This window comes from Berghia stephanieae, chromosome 7 (genome assembly GCF_034508935.2).
Source record: "Berghia stephanieae isolate SIO BIC M18660-M18661 chromosome 7, UCSD_Bste_1.3, whole genome shotgun sequence".
Classification (NCBI taxonomy): Eukaryota; Metazoa; Mollusca; class Gastropoda; order Nudibranchia; family Aeolidiidae; genus Berghia; species Berghia stephanieae.
In genome coordinates, this window is record NC_088366.1 from 5,715,523 (window position 1) to 5,723,022 (window position 7,500).

Genomic DNA, 7,500 nt, shown 5'->3' on the forward strand with positions numbered 1-7,500 from the left:
TTGTAAAGCGCTTTGAGCACTTTTAGTGGATATTGCGCTAAATAATAGCTCTTTTTTTAAAGCTCAATTCTGCTGGTGTTATTTTGCGAGGCGTTCCTATTATCCTTTGTATAATGAAAATGTAACAGTTCAAGAATTAATTTTCTCCGGTCCGCATATGATTTTTACTAAAAACAGTTTTTGGCGCGTAACGATATCCTAATCACAATGGCAATATGACGTGACTTCCCTCGTAATGACGCATGGCAACTTAGTAACTGGCTCTAAACTATCGCCTCATGAAATATTTCTCCGACGAGCATAATCATCATCATCATCATCATCATCATCATCATCATCATCATCATCATCATCATCATCATCATCATCATCATCATCATCATCATCACAATCATTGCCATCTTCTTCTTAATATAAGACACTATATTTATAATATGGTTATCTGCTGTCCCAGCAAATATATCGTATCGTTCTATCTGTCTGTGTGTGTGTCTGTGTGTATGTATATATGTATGTATGTATGTATGTATGTATGTATGTATGTATGTATGTATGTATGTATGTATGTATGTATGTATGTATGTATGTATGTATGTATGTATGTATGTATGTATGAATGTAGGCATGCATATACGATGATATGCTGGTTTGTATGTATGTCTGCATGTATGTATGTATGTATGTATGTATGTATGTATGTATGTATGTATGTATGTATGTATGTATGTATGTATATATATGTGTTTGTATGTACGCTCATTTCTTTTGTATACACGTGTAGAAACAATGTGCAAGCGTGTATGTTCGTGTATGGCTGTGTCTGTATTTGTAAATGTGTTGATGTTCATACCATGAACCAAACTGAGCATTGTTTACCTCACATGAATTGCCTTTAATTTGGACAATAAAGATTATTATTATTATTATAAAAGCGTATCCAGAGGGGGGAAAAACATTATAAATCTGATCATGTTTTGACTTTTACACATTCTGATCACAAGGCATATGAAAAGTTCTAGCCACCATGAAAAATAAAAAGTAATGATTTTCTTTGTATAGAACCAAGATGGCCGCCGTTGCTGGGCGGCGTGACATCAGACTATTGAATCATATTTACCAGTAGACTTTTGATCAATCAAAACATGGAATTTGTGACACACCTTCACACTTCCTCGGACTAACCCAGTTGTTTGTCTATAGATAGAACGTAGATGACGTCATTCAGGCCTTTGTTGTTGTTTTTTGTCATCCGCGTTTGTGAGTAATTCTCACTAAACTGTATTAACCAGACTATAAACGTTTAAGGTTACACACAGTTTTGTGTGTTGGTCCGTTATACTTCCGGATGGCAATGTTGTGAACTCCTTAGCCAAGCGCATACTATCTATAAACAATAACGTAAATGAAATCGACCTGTCTCTGATCATTGTTATTCTTTTTATTCCGCCAGATGGGTGACTAGTTGTCACACAATTTTCTCTATCAGATTATAAACGTTTAAGTATAGATAGTATGCGCTTGGCTAAAAAGCTCATAACATTGCCATCTGGAAGTATAACGGACCAACACACAAAACTGTGTGTATCCATGAAGGTTTATAGTCGGGTTAAAAAAGTTCAGTGAGCATTGCTCATAAACGCGGATGGCAAAAAACAATTAACAAAGACCGGAGTTCCGTCATCTTCGAACTATCTATAGATAGTATGCGCTTGGATAAGAAGCTCATAACATTGCCATCCGGAAGTATAACGGACCAACACACAAAACTGTGTGTATCCATGAACGTTTATAGTCTGGTTAAAACAGTTTAGTGAGAATTACTCATGAACGCGGATGGCAAAAAACAATAACAAAGACCCCAGTGACATCATCTTCATTCTATCTTTACACAGTTTTCTGTGTTAGTTCTCTTGATTAGGCAGGATAACAGTGGGTCTTTTATTTAGACACATACCATAAATAGTCAAGTCTGTGTCGTTAGCTATGTTTATCAATCATTGTCATTGTTTACATTATGACGACTGTCCGAGGGGCGTGGTTATCTAAGTGACTATTACGAGTTTTAGCGAGCATCGTTTACTTATAGATAGAATGCGCTTGGCCAAGGAGTTCACAACATTGCCATCCGGAAGTATAACGAACCAACACACAAACTCTGTGTAACCATGAACTTTTATAGTCTGGTTAATACAATTTAGTGAGAACAACTCACAAACGCGGATGGCACAAACAATGACAAATGCCTGAGTGACGTCATCTGCATACTATCTATAGCTTGACACTGAGCAAATCATGACGTCAAAAGACAAGTCTTTGGCCACAAAAGAAAACAAATCATGAGTTGTATTCAATAGTTCAACCAATGGGATCACTTGTGTCCTTGAGCTCTACTAACGACAACTCACGAGACGGTTCAAAAACCTTTAAAATGGCGTAAAAAATTAAGTTCTAGTGGGTTCTAGCGTGGCCTTCGTAAAGTTATGGCCTGATACTGACCATAAAATGACGTCAAAATGCCAGTCTTTTGCCACAAAACAAAGCAAATCGTGAGTTGTATTCAATAGTTCAACCAATGAAATAACTTGTGTCCATGAGCTCTACTAACGACAACTCACTAGACGGTGCAAAAACCAAATAATGACGTCAAACTGCCAGTCCTTTTGGATTTCAGTATCAGGCTATAACATAACGATGGCTACGGTTCTAGCGAGCCATCTAAAACCCTCTAGGACTTATAGTTTGACGTCATTTTTAGGTTTGTGCAGCGTCTAGTGAGTTGTTGTTAGTTGTGCTCAATGAAACAAGTGATTCCATTGGTTGAACTATTGAATACAACTCATGATTTGTTTTCTTTTGAGGCGAAAGACGTGTATTTTGACGTCATTTTTTGGTCATCGTCAGGCGATAAGTTAATAAACGGCTACGATTCTAGTGTCAAGCTATAAATTAACGATGGCCCTGTTCTAAAACAAACGCACAATATTAATAATGTCCGTGACAGAAATTTTAAACCCACACAATCATTGTACCCGGTTATCAGACCTCGAAACATGTGTACGTAGGTGTGTTATATTTGAAGTAGGGTAGGGTCCTAGATTGATGAATCCGTACTTCATTATGACGCAACTACTGGCGGTCTAACACAAAAATATCCGTTATTGTTTATTGCTCATTCAGGAATGAGTCAGTTTTGATAGAGTGTTTAAGTACGATGAGCTTTAGAAAGGAACCCGTGATCCTGTCATAACCCAAAAGGTTTTTAATACATCCACTTGAAACTTATACATTCCATAGAGTCACGCGTTGGCTTACACGTTTTAATAATAATAATAATAATAATAATAATAATAATAATAATAATAATAATAATAATAATAATAATAATAATAATAATAATAATAACAATAATGATAATAATAATAATAATAATAATACTAATAATAATAATAATAATATAATAATAATAATAATATAATGCTACTACTACTATACTACTACTACTACTCTACTACTACTACTACTATACTACTACTACTACTACTACTACTACTACTACTACTACTACTACTACTACTACTACTACTACTACTACTACTACTACTACTACTACTACTACTACTACTACTACTCTACTACTACTACTACTACTACTACTACTACTACTACTACTACTACTACTACTACTACTACTACTATCTACTACTACTACTACTACTACTACTACTACTACTACTACTACTATACTACCACTAATAGGAATAATAATAATAATAATAATAATAATAATAATAATAATAATAATAATAATAATAATAATAATATATAAAAATAATAATAATAATAATAATAATAATAATAATAATAATAAGTTACTAATAATATAGCTCTCAACTTCCACTTAAGTGATCAGCGGCGTTTGGCAATATCAGTTGTCAATCAAACATTCATTCATTGACAATTTTGAGAACACATAATATGAAGAAACAAACACCCACACATGCACGCTGACTCACACACTCACACACGAACATACCCACGCACACTTACTCCAGGCTGATTGTTTGAGATGTTGTTTCTTGTTTTTTTTCTGCTTTGATAGCACAGTTTTCGAGACACCTTTAAGATAAGAAAAAACTGAGCATCATATACACGATATTCACTTCTCAAAATGTTTTGCAAAGGGTCCTAAGCCAACAGCAACACTTAATATATATGACTGAGACAACACTGTTAACGGCCAGATACTCATTTTACACCCGAACACGGTGAGAGAATTTGAGTAACGAGCTTTTTCCAAGGACTTAATTTTGCGCCGTTCAGAGTGGGACTCGAACCCAGGACTATTGTCATATCCCTAGACCACACAGCGCAGATAAAAGTATGCAAATTAATATAAAGTAATATTATATCGATTTCCTTCACACACCCACTCAATAGTCTTCAACAGTTGTAACGCACTACCTTCCTAATGACGTATCGTAACTTAGTAACACTGGCTCTAAACTATCGGAACAATGGCGGACGCCCGTATGAAATATTTCTCCGTCGAGCATAAAAGCGTATCCAGAGGAAAAAAACCCCATCAATTTAATCATGTTTTGACTTTTACACATTCTGATCACAAGACATATGAAAAGTTCTAGCCAGCATGAAGAATAAAAAGTAATGATTTTCTTTGTTTAGAACCAAGATGGACGCCGTTGCCGGGCGCGTGACTTCAGACTACTGAATCCAATTAACTAGGTTAGTAGATTTTTGACAAATCAAAACATGGAATTTGTGACACACCTTTAACGTGCTCGGACAAACATAATTGGTTGTTAATAAACAATGACGTGAATATGAAATCGACCTCTCTCTCTGATCAGAATGATTGTTAGCTATATTGTTGCCACCTAGAGGATGAACATGCTTATTTTCCCATTCTGATAAAAATTGCGTACTTAGCTTTGTTGGCGACACACACAAAAATGATTTTGTGATGAGAGATATATGGATAGGAAGATAGATAGATGGATATATAGATAGATATATAGAGAGATAGATCGATAGACATATAGAAAGAGATATGGATAGATAAAAAGATAGATACATACATAGATATATGTATAGATAGATATATAGATAGATAGATAAACAGATAGATAAATATATAGATAGATAGATAGATACATAGATAGGGAGGGAGGAGAGAGAGAGAGAGAGAGAGAGAGAGAGAGAGAGAGAAAGAGGGAGAGAGGGAGAATGTCTGTGAGTGAATGTGTGTTTGTGTGTGAGGGCCCCCTCACACACAAACACACACACACACATAATATATATATATATATATATATATATATATATATATATATATGAGAGAGAGAGAGAAAGAGAGAGAGAGAGAGAGAGAGAGAGAACGTGTGTACCTGTGCATATGTATATGTGAGAGAGAAGGAGAGAGAGAGAGAGAGGATGAGAGAGAGAGAGAGAGAGAGAGAGAGAGAGAGAGAGAGGGGGGATGAGGGAAAGGGATGTTGCAAAGCTTTGCCAACCTGTGCTTTCCAAAGTGATCGATGAGTGTTGCTAAGGTCGTTAGATAAATCGGATGCCCCACACCGAGACTCGAGTGTTCCTATAATATACCGCCGTATTCTGAAAAAAACAGGTGTTCAAAATTTTGGCCAGAAAACTCTTCCTTCAAATATCGATCGATTTTGAAATGACCCTCGTCTTGTCAAAAACTCTCAAACCTGAAAACTCCGGAGTCGCAAGTTTAATAATGTTTGTCAAGATGCGGCTGATTTTAATCGATCTTTAGTTGAAGGATGAGTTTTACGGCCAAAATTTTTAATACGTTTTTTTCATAGTACGGTGGGCGTAGGGATCATGATAATATAACACATTAGTCATATGCCTGAAGATGGATTTGGACAGTACTGGAATGTCGTGAGTGGAATTAGATGATGACGTCATAGAGATTATGTCATCTGATTGGCTGGGATTGGAAACGTCAGGATAGAATAAGATCACAATGATAATATGGGTCGGGAGGAAGTGGGGTAGGGCGAGGGGTAGAGGCTATTTCTGAAACGTTTTATGATAAATGTATTTATTGTGACTAGATTATATTATGATGGCTATGTGGTCTAGTGGTATAACACTTTCTTTCGGATCGGATGGAAGGTCCTGGGTTCGAGCCGCGCATAATAGAGTCCTCGGAAAAGACTCTTTACTCACATTCTCTCACCGCACTCAGGTGTAAAATGGATACCTGGCCGTAAACAGCGTTTTATCTGTCGGAAAATGATTGCAATATCGCCTAACATGCGTCAAATCACGTTCTATATGTTACGTGTTGCTGTTGGTCAGGGACCCCTTGTAAAGAGCTTTTGGCACGTTTAATGGATATTGCTCTTTATAAATATTCAACGTTTTTAACGTTGTTTAACGTTTTTCAACGTTGTTGGTCAGGGACCCCTTGTAAAGAGCTTTTGGCACGTTTAATGGATATTGCTCTTTATAAATATTCAACGTTTTAAAAGCTCATTTGATGAGGAAGATTATTATTTTCGCCCATCATTGTCGATTAGTGAAGGAAGTAAATTTTTAAGATTGAAAAACCATTTAGAAATAGGCTTCAACAGTCGTGACGTCACTTAACTCGTAATGACGCATAGTAACTTAGTAACTGGTTTTAAACTATCGTGAATAACGCCCTTATGGAATACTTCTCTGACGAGCATAAATGTGTATCCAGAGGAGAAAAAAAAAACATTATAAATCTGATCATGTATTGACTTTTATACATTCTGAGCTCGTGTGAAAAAGTTCTAGCCAGCATGAGGAATAAAAAGTACCGATTTTATTTGTTTAGAGAACCAATCTGCTCGTTGCTGGGCGGACGTGACAACAGACTATTGAATCATTTTTGTAAACTAGTTGAATTCTTGCATAAAATATATATTTAGCCTCTCCACTTGTGTTGGGGGCCCCAATGGTTCAGTTGGAGGACCACTCGCTTCACACCCAAAGGGACCAAGATCGATTCTGGGTGCGGTCGAGATTTTCTTTTCTGGCCCCCCTGTCCACCCAGGAGTGAATGGGTAGCTGAGTGTCAGATTTGGCGGAAAGTACTTTGCGATGGACTAGCGTCCTATCCAAAAGGCAGCAAGCAATTGCTATTGTCCAATTCATGCTATAGCAAACGGGATAAACTCCGTCTCTATGGGCTCAATTGCTCTGAATGACTTCTTAGGAAAGCCGAACAGAGAAATAACCAAAATCTGCTTGATATGGGACTCACCCTTCAGCCGTCTTCAGAATTAACACGAATTAGAAAGTGAGCTAAAGCTAAGTGACTTGCTTAAGGCTACAGATAGAGCGCGTCGGGTAGTCGAACTCGGTACCTTTCGTTTACGAAGCAAAGACCATACCGTACCATACTTTAATCGATCCATAATTAAAGTCGAGTGTTCTGGTGAAAATTCAAAATTCGTGTTTATTCAGACTACGACAGTCTTG

General features: G+C 36.6%; 1 protein-coding gene across 7 annotated transcripts in view; it reads left to right on the plus strand.

Moving 5' to 3' along the window:
• The window catches only part of LOC144976404 (uncharacterized), a 130,258-nt gene that overhangs the window by 116,844 nt on the left and 5,914 nt on the right, over nucleotides 1-7,500 (plus strand). The gene's annotated exons all lie outside the window — the stretch shown is intronic.